General features: G+C 47.9%; 1 long non-coding RNA gene across 1 annotated transcript in view; it reads left to right on the top strand.

Annotated features, from left to right (window-relative positions):
* The window catches only part of LOC110306464, a 13,305-nt gene extending 5,635 nt beyond the window's left edge, over window positions 1–7,670 (top strand). The window contains exons 2-3 of the long non-coding RNA XR_002379284.1: window positions 5,703–7,083; window positions 7,612–7,670. This is a non-coding gene — a long non-coding RNA (uncharacterized LOC110306464). The remainder of the gene's footprint in view (window positions 1–5,702; window positions 7,084–7,611) is intronic.
* Window positions 7,671–12,533: the final 4,863 nt, after the last annotated feature.

Genomic DNA, 12,533 nt, shown 5'->3' with positions numbered 1-12,533 from the left:
GGGGGCGGGGGGTAGATGCAGACAGGTGGGCAGCAGCTGTGAGTGTGTACAAGATGGGGCGGGGGGGTAGATGCAGACAGGTGGGCAGCAGCTGTGAGTGTGTACAAGATGGGGCGGGGGGTAGATGCAGACAGGTGGATGGCAGCTGGGAGTGTGTGCAGCCAGGTGGGAAGGGTGAATACAGACAGGTGGGTGGCAGCCGTGAGTGTGTACAAGATGGGGGAAGGGGAGGGTAGATGCAGACAGGTGGGTGGCAGCTGGGAGTGTGTGCAGCCAGGTGGGAAGGGTGAATACAGACAGGTGGGCAGCCTTCCACACTGTCAAAGTTCTCGGGTTTGTTCTAAAACCCTGTGAGCTCAGAGGTCTTCATCACTTAGTTCTGTCCAAAGGAACACCCAGGTTCGATGCTGTGGAGTCAAGCAGGTGGCGACATCTCCAGGTAATTCCTCTTCTTCCTCCCAAGCCATGTTCAAGTCCTTCTGTCACAACTGCCTGGCTGGGGTGCCCATATCCTCAGAGCCAAGCAGGCTTCCCCATACTCAGAAACCGCCTTTCAAGCCTTACCCTCTGCTCTATGACTGAGCCGCAACTTCACCAGAGCCTCTCACGGTGCCAAGATACTCCTCATGAGTGCTTCAGGCCGGCCAAACGAGCATCAGGTGCGAGACTCCCACATAGTCCTGAGTTCAGCTGTCAGCCTGAGATGCAGCCCTGGCCCCCCCAGGACCGCTCTGTGTGCTGAGCCTGAGGAGTCACGTCTCACAAGATTTCAGCTCAGTGATGGTGGCCTCCTCACCTTCACTGCAGCCTGATCCTCAGCCCTGCCTTACCAGCATCAATGGTCCCAGTGTAGTTAGTTTCATTTCCACAGTCTGTTTTCAATTTTTACTGATTCTTTGTGATGAACCCCAATCCCACCCATCCCCCTCCCATCCCCCTTCATTGTTCTCTGCCCTTACAACCTCCCCTGACCATCCATAGGGTCTCAATTCAAGTAAATCACATTGATAATGTCTTAGGGTTCTCTTCCTGCACAACATCCTGACCAAGAAGCAAGTTGGGGAGGAAAGGGTTTATTCGGCTTACACTTCCTACATTACTGTTCATCACCAAAGGAAGTCAGGGCTGGAACTCAAGCAGGTCAGAAAGCAGGAGCTGATGCAGAGGCCATGGAGGGATGTTCTTTACTGGCTTGCTTCCCCTGGCTTGCTCAGCTGCTCTCTTATAGAACCCAAGACTACCAGCCCAGGGATGGTACCACCCACAGTGGGCCCTCCCCCCTTGATCACTAATTGAGAAAATGCCCCACAGCTGGATCTCATAGAGGCATTTTCTCAAGGGAAGCTCCTTTCTCTGTGATAACTAGAGCTTGTGTATAGTTGACACAACACCAGCCAGCACGGGTCCCCCCACAGAGCTTTTGAGGGACTCTCAAACTTCTCTTTAAACTTAATAAGGAAGACTTCCATCTTCAGTGTTATCTTCCAAGTTCCCACTACAGCCCTTTAAGCTCTGAGCACTCACTAACTTTTCCAATCCAAGGCTCCCAAACACTCCACCTTCCTCTGCATAGCAGCCCAAGGCATACATTCCTGTCAGCATGGCCACATCCCATCTTCTGGTTCCAATTTCAGTCCTAGATTGGTTTCTGTTGCTGTGATAGATTTCATGACCAAAAGCTACCAGGGGGATGAAAGGGTTAATTTAAATGGTTTACCACCTCAAGCACTGAGGGAAGCAGAGGCAGAAACTCAGGCAGGAGCGGAAGCAGGAACTATGGGGGAATGCTGCTCACTGGCTTGCTCCCCACGGCTTGCTTTACTTGTGCAATCTAGGAACACCTACTCACTCAGGGTTGGCACTGCCCACAGCGGGTTGACCCCCCACCCCCAACACCAATCATCAATCAAGAGAATGTCCCAATGGCAAAGCCACAGGCTAGTCTGATGGATGACAATTCCTCAGCTGAGGGTCCTTCTTCCCAAGTGACTCTAGCTTTTGTAACGTCGTCAAAAATAACCATTATAATGACTAACCCTGGAGGTCCCCCCTCCCCCAGCTCTTTTACCAGCTGTGGTTCATCCAGAGACAGTATGTGCCCACATCATGGACGCTGTATGCTCAAGGCAGGCTGAACACCGCCTAGTATGCGGCTAAAGAAGGTGGCCTAGGAAATCTGAGTCCCCTTTCTGAAAGGAGAAGGGATGGGGCCCCAAGTTTAGAACCCCAGACTCCCTGGTTACAAGGGAAAGCTCTGACTATAGCAGTGAAAGCTGCCTGGAGTCAGGAGGGACCTGCACCCCGTTCACCACTGTGGACGCCTGGATCTTAACACGAGTGGCAGACGCTTTGCCTCGAAGCGCTGAAGCCACAGCCACCGCCCCGTCTTGCATGGACCTGGAATTTGCTTTTTGTTTGTGTGATGAATTCTTAGGATGCTCGAGACAGAAATTAATTTTACTTATTCCTCCAAGCGGTCATTAGAAAAGCTTTTAATGAACACAGTAAAAACCAACTAATTATCGCAATGGCATTTTACTCTAAATAAAATTGACAGGAACCAAGAATATGATGCATATAATTCTCCTTAGTTTATTAAAACCCATTTATCACATTTTATCCTAGAGGAAACTGATCATATTAGTCTGTGATAATTTAGCTAATATTTTCTCGGTGCATCTAATATTTAAGGGGAGTTGATATTAAAGCCATTGCACATTATGTGGTGATGGCCTGCGTTCTGATTACTCTTCCCGTTGAAGGATGGACACTGACAAATCTCATCCTGCTTGGCACTTTCCGGTCTGGAGAACTTCCCTCTCAGCCGGTGGAGTCAACTGACTGTCAGTACCAGGCTGGGGCCCAGACAGCCCCCATTTCTTACGCACACCACCATCACCACCACATCCACCCTTGTGCCTCCCGGTGTGTGACAGGCAATTCTTTAGTACAGTGAAAAGAATTTATTTCTGATATGTTGTTTTTAAAGCTTGAGGTTGGACACGGCTTTTCATTACCCATTTTACCCTCCATTGTTCTTGAGTTTGGGCCACGAGACATAACTGGATTCAGAAGCTGGGATGCCTAATCCACTTACTGAGTGCAGGTGGGCGTTGGGAAGGGCTTGAGCGTTTCTGAGAACGCTCCTCCATCTCTTTAGAATGCCATCCTTCACCTACAGACACACACTTCTTCCCCTGGCCTCCTCCATCCTCCCTGTAAGGGTGGCGGTTATATGCGTGGATTTGCCTGGGCTAAGGATACCCAGGTTCTTAGATGCCTTTGTATCTGGACACCTGAGTGAGCGCCTACTTTGATGAAAAGGCAAGTCACGTGGTTTAATGGGGCAATGGGCTGTGGGTGAGCTGAAAGTGATGGCTACATGCTCACATGACAGGTTCTTTGGGTCAGTGAGGGCCCCAGGCAGACCCTGGCCACGGAACCCTCTATGTTCTTCTCTTGCCAAGGACTTTGCTCATTCCTTGGCTTGGAAACACCCAACTCATGTGGCCCAGCCTTCACTGCAATGGAGGCTCCATCCCTGTACTGGCTGGCTTTGTGTGTCAACTTCACACCAGCTGGAGTTATCACAGAGAAAGGAGCCTCCCTTGAGAAAATGCCTCCATGAGATCCAGCTATAAGGCATTTTCTCAATTAGTGATCAAGGGTGGGAGGGCCCATTGTGGGTGGTACCATCCCTGGGCTGGTAGTCTTGGGTTCTATAAGAGAGCAAGCTGGGCAAGCCAGGGGAAGCAAGCCAGTAAGTAACATCCTTTCATGGCCTCTGCATCAGCTCCTGCTTCCTGACCTGCTTGAGTTCCTGTCCTGACTTCCTTTGGTGATGAACAGCAGTGTAGAAATGTAAGCTGAATAAACCCTTTCCTCCCCAACTTGCTTCTTGGTCATGATGTTTTGTGCAGGAACAGAAACCCTAAGACAATCCCCAACTTGGGTGGCCCCAGCCTTCACTGGATAGAAGTTCCATATTAGTCTTCGGTATCTCTCCTGTCCTCCTGTTCCCAGCCAGGGCAACCAGAGAACATTCCACAAGGATGGGCAGGCATCCCTGCCTCCCCTGGCCCCAAGCATTGCTTAGCCATCCTACCATGTTAAAGAACATCTGGCCTTGACTGTAGGAGAGGACTGATCTCATTGAGTGGTGCTTGTTCCCCAGCCCCAAGTCCTCCAGGCTTCTCCCTCTCCTCCTTCCCCACATAGGAAAGCCCACATCTAAGCTGAGAGTGCCAAGATTCACCTTACCAACTCCCGTGAGTACACAGGATGTGGCCATGGATTGGAAAAGTCCCTTGCCTCATCTGGCTGCCCATGGCCAGCTCCTCTCCCTCTGTGGAAGCCCTTCCTGGTCTCCACTGGTCTGCCTGACCATTCCCAGTCTCTCCCTACACATGCACCTCCCTCCTGTCCTGCTCACTCCCTGCCTTCCCTCTATCTCTACCTGCAGTATCGAGATTTGTTCTCCAAAACCACAACTGATGGACTCGGTCTCCTCCACCTCCGAGCACCACATCTCCTTCAGTCTGGCTCTTCCTTAAGGTTCCCTACCTCACAGTGGGGTTCAGCTGCCCCCCCCCGTCTCCATGCCCCAGCTCACCTGACCAATTCTCTCCTATTCTGTGGAGCAGCTCTCCGGGGCTCATCCTGTTCAGGTGATACCTTCTGTCCCTGGCTTCAAGCATCGTCCGTCCATCTCTGACACTGGACTCTCGACCTTCAGTTTCTTCCTCCCTAAGCTTGCAATCTGTACATCTAGTGGCCCATTTTTAATTTCTTTTTATTGTCTTCAGTCATTTGTTAAATCATGCCCACAGCACATGGACGGGAGCCTGGGGAACACTCAGCCCACTGCCTTTTGTGGTACTGAGCGCTGCTCCTGAGCGGGGCCCCTCCCGGCTGCGGGAATGGCTATCTTCTTCCCTTTGGCCAACGCACACGCACTCGTAGGGAGGGAAATATACAGTTTTGTCTGGCGATTTTGCCTTCGCACAAATGGAGTCATACATATTTCATGGGTTGTCTGCAGCTTGCTTTTTATATTTAACACAGTGTCTCGGGAGCTCTCCGTGTTGGCACACGCAGCCCGACCTCGTTTTTTTGATAGCTGTAGATTCTTCTCTCTTATGGGTGATACTGCTGTGTGGCAGGCTCTCTCGATAGGAAAAAAAAAAAAAAAAAAAAAACGGACTTGTTTCTTCTTCTCTCCTTTAATCATTTTTTCCTATTTCCCAAGTGCAGGCATGTGTCATAATCAGGACTCCCCACCGGCCACACGGGCCAACTCTGCCTTTGCTTATGTCTGCCAATGCAAGAAGTCATCTGTCTGCTTCTACCGTTTCCTCCCAGTTTTAGGGAAGAAAAGTAATATGTCATGGTCGCGTTCACCAACGTCCCCCTGATTAATGGTGAAGCCAGTACCGGTTTTCGAGCTTGTCTATCTTCAGATGACTTTCTTTACCTCACAGAATGTCCCCTGTGTTTGTGACTTAGAGACCTCAGCCTGTCACAGGGGGCAGCCTGTCTCCTGACTCCCAGCCCCCCACGACTGCTTGTGTTGTCTGTCTCCCGACTGTCCCCACTGCTCTGCCGAGCAGTCTCCTTGTCACATGTAACTTGTGTCTGCACGTCCAATTGCCATCACTCTCCATTGTCAAACACCAATGTTTAAAACTGTTCTCTGTTCCCAGGGAGTTTCACACGGCCTGTCAAATCCACGGGAGATTGGATTGCCGCCTGATTGGGATTCCGCTGTGTGGACAGATCGCTGTGGAAGACTGTGGCGGTTCACAGCCTTTCCTCACAGAAGAGCAGGGCATCTCTGTCTCCACTTGCTCAGATCTTCTTTTATGCCGCAGGAGAGTTTACAGCCATCCACAGCATGGGTTCTGTCTGCGTGTCTGTTGGATTTATTTTCCTTAGGGGGACTCAGCTTCTCTGGCCACTGTCAATAGGCAGCTGCTTTTACATGGTGGATTTGTAGGCCTGCCCTGCCCTGACTGCATCAGTAAGCTCTCTTGCATTTTTCTTGCTCCCCACACCCTCTGCTTCTCTAGACCTCATTGCATTCTCAGTGAGCCACAATATCATTTGAACCGGTACCTGCGGTTTTTTTTTTAAAAAAAAAAAAACTGTACTGACCTAGCTCCTTGTGAGGAGTAGATGTGGGGTGTGGGTATCCTCGTGTTGCTCCGACTTTAACAAGGTCCTCAGATGCCACTCAGAGCACAGCTTTCTCTGTTCCTACTTCCTAAGGAATCCCCAGGCAGGCTGGGGTGAGTTATCAAATGCTACTCGGGTGTGTCCTAAACCTCTGCCTTTTCTACCTGAATGAATTATAGCAACGACCTCAGTGGATTCCGAACATCAGGTGCCCATGTAGTAATTTCTGTAGTCATCCTCCTCCCTCAGGGTTCGGGCTCCTCCAAGCTGACCCTGCTTTCCCAAACTCATCGTATCTCCTTCCTACAAATGGCTCAGCTTCCGCAGGTGGTCCCTGCTCTGCCCGTGGTGCCTGGGTGCCTTTCTGGTGTCCAGATGTACACTTTCTACAATGTGCACATATCCACTCACAAGAGTTCATGGGTTTGAAAGTTTACCCAAGTGGCAAGGTAGCAGCAATGGTGGCAGCTTCCTTTTTTTTTTTTTTCATGCAACATCCAACTTTCTTAGTGTGGCGGTTGATGGCAATCCAGCTAGCTTTAGCTGACTGGGTCAAGAAGGCATGGCGTCTCATCCCTTCTCAGGGATGGGACTCTCAGCTTGTCTCTTCTGCCTGACTGGCAGCAATGTCTGATGCCCTGCTGCCTTGTTTGCCACCTGGAGTCTGAGAGTGCAGGCCCTCAGGACAACACCCTCTGGCTGGGAGGGCAGCCTTGGACCCTTGGGGTTCGTGTGGACAGAGCTCCGAACAGTTCTTGGCAGGTGACAGGTGCTTGGTGAACCCAACCCGCGAGCGCACTGAACGATCATGATTAAGAAGCGAGCGGGCTGTCTCGATGGTAATGTCAATTTACCCTCCAGCCAGAACTTCTCAGAGCTTCCGGTTCCACGGATTCACAGCAGCACTTGGTGAGATCAGATTTCCTAATTCTTTATACTCTAATGGGTGAAAGATGGCATCTTGTTGTTTTAATTTGTGCTTCTCCGTGTTAGGCCTGAAGCTGAACACGAGTTCACATATTTACGGCGAGGCGTCCTCTCCCCATATTTATTGTTTCTTATCATTTCTTCATTCTTCCATCGCCCGCTTGCTGTTCCCTTATTGATTTCGAGGAATTATTTATGTATCTGGGTAGTGATACTTTATTGGTTATACGGGTTATAAATATATCCTCCCCGACCGAGGCTTGTATTTTTCTCTTTGTTGATGGTGTCTTCTGCTGAACAGAACTTTAAATTTTCATGCGTCTGCCGCATCAGACGCTCCCTTCCATTTTGTGGTGTCCACGTAAACCCGTACGTTACCTTCTCGGTTCCCTGTCCTCATGTTCAGACTTCGACCCACTTGAGACTGGTTTTAGTTTATGGTGCAAAGTGGGTTTTTGTGTCCTGTGATACCAGTGCTGTGGACCCAATGAATCTACCCTTTCTTCACAGGGAACCCACGTATCTCACACCACCGCCATGTGTGCTGACAGCCTTGTTCTGGCTCTCCCTCCTGCTGCTGCGCTTCGTGTCTCCATCCCTGAACCGTAACTTGTTCCCTTTAGAGACTTAAGCTTTACACCTGTGATGTGTCAAGTGTTGCTCAGCGCTCTGTTTACATGGACCTCGAGAGACAACAACACCTCCTTCCAAGCTGCTGTCCCACCTACAGGGTCTTGACATCCAGAAGGGAAGATCTCAGCTTTGTCTTCAGGCATATCTTGACTATTTTCCGATGACTGCTATTCAATAATCTACGAGAGAACGATAGAGTCAACTATGCTGACTAAGCCACATAAGTGTATATATGAGCCCTTTAATTTTGCCTGGCAACCAAGAGTGGGCTAATGTCTCAGACTCAGAGTCTTTTCATGCTGAATATCAGGGGCACAGAATTCTTAAAAGACAAAACCCATGAGGGTCAGGGTGACTTTAAAGCATTCATTCTTGACAGAGCATAAGTGATTGTTTCAGACAAAAATAATGGCAACTATTTTTGATGTATACCTTCTTCATTTATTTTAGTTGATATTGTTTGTATAAATGTTACTTTAGTTACTACATCTGACCACGGTCAAGGTCATGGAAATCTCAAGTGTTGCCAAGGCAGAGGGGAGAGAGGGCTGAGAACTAAGCAAACACTAATGGAGTCAGAACAAGATGGTCTTACCTTGGTCACTTCACTATGATCTATTAATTTTATGAACTAGCTTGGGCTAGATTGAAAACTCATTTAATCTTTGTATTAACTTAAAGAGAATTTTCATCAGTATTGGCTCTTTCCATCCATGGAGATGGTTTATCTATTCCTATATTAAAGTCTTCCTTCAAGCCTTCCACCACAGTCCAGCTGTTCCCTTCCGCTAGAAGGGCCTTCCAAGCCAACATTGCTACTGTAACCTTGGGAACAGTGATTTGTTCTCACAGCTGGCTTCTTATTACATCACCTTTACTGTCTCTCATTTTTGCTATTTCTTGTGCTGAATTTATTTTCTTCAACTCACTGGACTCCGATGGATTCTAATTGTTTTCGGTAGATTACATTGAAAATTGCACAGCTTGGGATAAGGCTGGAGAGATGTCTCAGTGACTAAGAATGCTGACTGCTCTTGTAGCAGACCTGGGTTCCGTTCCCAGCATCTGCATGGTGGCTCACAACCCTCTGTAACTCCAGGACCAAGGGATCCAATACTCTCTTTGGCCTCTGCATGCACCAAACATGCGCATGGTACACAAACGTACACGCAAGCAGAACATTTGTACACATAAGACAAAAATAAATGTTTTTTAAATGCCCTTTCTTTTCGTTGCCACCCTTTGCTGCTGGGCTCTCCAGCACACTGAAGGCAGAGGGCAGAGTCAATGTTAAAGGGCAGTGCTGGATTGTAGCATGATAGATACTGTTCTCATGTCCATCTAAGGAAATGCTCTGTGTTCTTTGGTTGCTCCCCTCAGACCCTGGGTTAGCATCCGTGGGCCCTCCTGCTTGCATGCACCATTTTATGCTGCTATTATCAGTGCTCAGCACTGCGGTCCACAGTCTCCCTCCGTGGTTATTCAGTCCTCAGTCTCCCTCCGAGGTCCCACTGAGCGCTTAGGATTGCGGTCCACAGTCACTCAGAACGCTCAGCACTGAGGTTCACAGTCTCCCTCCGCAGTCACTCAGAACAACTTGCATTGTCTCATGCACACAGCCTGGCCCCGCATTCTTCATGTGTTCAGTTTTGTTTCCTTCTGGTCCACGCATACCTTTCACCAGTGCATTGTGGGAAAGCTCCCAGAATGCTCAGGATCTGACTATTGTTTTCCTCTTCTCGCTTGGGATGTTGTGCTGCACTTCGAGTTGTCTGGACGGTGTATTTGTGAACACACTGGCATCTGTCTCACCACAGTGCCTTTATAGTCTTTCTCTTTCAGACTGCTTTTACACTCATCTTCTTACAATGTGTACTTTAATGATAGTATTGTTAAAAGTCAGTGTTGGATGGTTGACACAAAATAAACTGCACAGGGCGGCACAGGGTGTGTGTGTGGGGTGGGGGGATGCGCGCATGCGTGCATGCGTGCATGCGTGCATGCATTGCTCACACATGTGCATGAATGGCTGTGCTTGCCTATGCATGGGTACAGAAACCAGAGGTCAACAATCATGTTTTCCTCTGATATTCTCCACTGAGTCTCTCACTGAATCTGGAGCTGACTGGTTTTCTAGCTGGCCTGCTTGACTAGAACTCCTGTAATCTTCCTGCTTCCATCCCACAGCACCTGAGTAACAGATGTTTGCTACCTTGCCCAGGTCTTATGTGGGTGCTGGGGCGTCCAAGCTCAGCCCCCGATGCTTGCACAGGAAGCGCCGCCCACACTCTCCTGCACATGATGAAAGTATAAAATGTGATGCATTTGTACTGTTTACCCTGTAAGGTCATTGCTACCACGGCAGAAACAGGGACACAGGGACATTCACCACCTCCTCCTCGTCCTCCTCCTCCTCCTAGTTCTGTATCCTTGGCTTTGTCCCTAGGAAAACACTGCCAAGTTGCCAGTCACTCCAGCTTAGTTCGAGTTCTCCATGATTTATACAAATAGAGGCATAGAGTAGATCTCACTACTTGGGGGGTGGGTGGAGGGAACTAGCTTCTTTCCCTTAGCAAATCATTCCGAACCATCGGCATGCATTTACGAACAGAGAGCGTGCCCGATGTGTTAACACATTCACCAGCTGAACATTTGAGCTGTCTCCAGCTTTTGTATATTTTACACAAAGCTGGTTAAGAATTCATACACAGATCTTTTGGAGGCAAACTCTCGTTGCCTACAAGTAAAGCGGTGGTGCCATAGGATGGGCCAGAACCCAGCATTATCTACCAAGGAATTGTGTTTTCTCTGTTGTTGAATCGTCTCTATAGATTTGCCACAAATCGGTTGACCATGTGTATTTGAATCTATTTCTGAATTCTCTGTTATGTCAATATTTGAGACTCCAAATGTTAGTGTTTACTGGGAAGGAACAGGACAGCATTTTGGTTGCGATCCATTGACTTATGAATAAACATGGAGAGGCAGCCTCCAGCTCCCCATCCATGAACGTGGTCCACAGCCCACTTGATTTGGCCTTCTTTATACTTCACACTGCATTTTTTGAATATATATATATTTAAATCAATTCTTTGAGAACTTCATGAATGCAAATAATGTATTTTGGTAATATTCACACCCATTCCCCCTCCTAGAATTACCCCCAAACCCCTTCAATTTTATGTCTTCTTTTTATAACCCGCCGCGTCTGTTTTTATTGCTTTAGTATACAGGCACCACATATCTTTTGTTAGCACTGTGGCTAAGCATCTAATGTGTCAGTGCCCTGTAAACGTTTATAAACGTCTGTCCCTTATTTGCTAAGTACAGAAGGTGCTGCTGCTCTGTGTGCATTGATACACTTTGACACTTTTGCTTACTTACTAATCCCAGCAGTTCCGTGGGAATTTCATACAACATGTGTCAGTGACGGTCATCTCCCCCTCCCCCACCCTCCCCTCCCCTTACGCATCCAACTGTGTCTTATTTAGAAGAAAAACCCATCAGGTCCAACCTGATCTGTCCACGTTCTCTTCGGCCATCCCCTAGAATATGGTGACCCAGGGACTAATCTCTTAAACCAAACTCTCTCTCCCTCTCCCTCTCCCCCTTCCCCCTCCCCCCTCCTGTCCCCTCCATGCTTCCATTCGAAGGCTTGGTCTGGCTTGGCTGACTACACTTCTAGTAGCTTTTGTCCTTGGATTTCATAAGCTGGTCTACACAGACGCGAAAAAAAGTGTTAACTCACTTTCCCCAGACATGTTGCGCCTTACTCCCCGCGCCTCATTAAACAGAACCTTTCAGCACATCTTGGGACATCTTGGACTTGCCCTGAGTCTTGGAGCAAGGCAATGATATATATATATATATTTTTTTTTTTCATAGCTGGTCTTGACTAGATGAAGTTGTTTCCAAGTTTACTAAGAATATTTTATTATGAATCAAAGGTGGATTTTTATCAAGTAGGTCTCCTATTGAATGAGGTTTTGATTTTCAGTTCATTATTCTGATGGAGTTGATTGGTTCCTGAATGCTAAAGCAACTTTGCCTTGCTAGGATAAAGCTGCTTTGTCATAATTAGAATGAGACGGATTAAAATCCCTAAAATTCTGGTAATCGGATTTGCACTTTTGTTCCTGAGGCAAGTTGTTCTCTGCTGTTCGCTATGATGTCTTTATTGGACTGGAGAGTGGGCACTGCTGCCTGCCTGGATGGGGTGAGCCTTCTTCTGTTGTCTGGAAACTATGTAGCGTAGATTCCACTTCTGTTAGATGTGAGTGCACTTCAACACTGGATCCATCTGGGTCTGTATGAAATTCATCTTTCACAAGGCTTTCACTTGCAAATTAAATTTTGCTGACAGGTATAGGCGATACAGACATGAAGTTTATTGATTTCTTTTTGCTGAACTTGCCGAATTACCTCATTTCATCCAAGTTGTTGAACCTGTCAACAAGTGTTCTCAACAAACACTTGCTTGTGAGAACAGCAGGGCGTTCGCTGGTATTCTTCTCTTCCTCGCGTCGATGATGCACATCTTTCTTTCTTGGATCAGGTGGGCTGGCTTCTTAAGTTTTAAATGATGTCTTTAAAAAAAGACAACCATCTTTTTGCTGCTTTGATTTTTCTTTTGTCAAGTCTCTTCTAGTTCATCAATTTATACTTTATATTGTTGTTGTTTTGTTTTGTTTTTCCAAGACAGGGACTCTCTGTGTAGCCCTGACTGTTCTGTAAGTCACTATGTAGACCAGGCTGTCCTTGAACTCAGAGATCCTCCTCCCCCAACCCCCCCAGTGCTG

This window comes from Mus caroli, chromosome 12 (genome assembly GCF_900094665.2).
Source record: "Mus caroli chromosome 12, CAROLI_EIJ_v1.1, whole genome shotgun sequence".
In the NCBI taxonomy this organism is placed as follows: Eukaryota; Metazoa; Chordata; class Mammalia; order Rodentia; family Muridae; genus Mus; species Mus caroli.
Note: the sequence above shows the minus strand (reverse complement) of the source record. Positions and strands in the feature narration are given on the sequence as shown.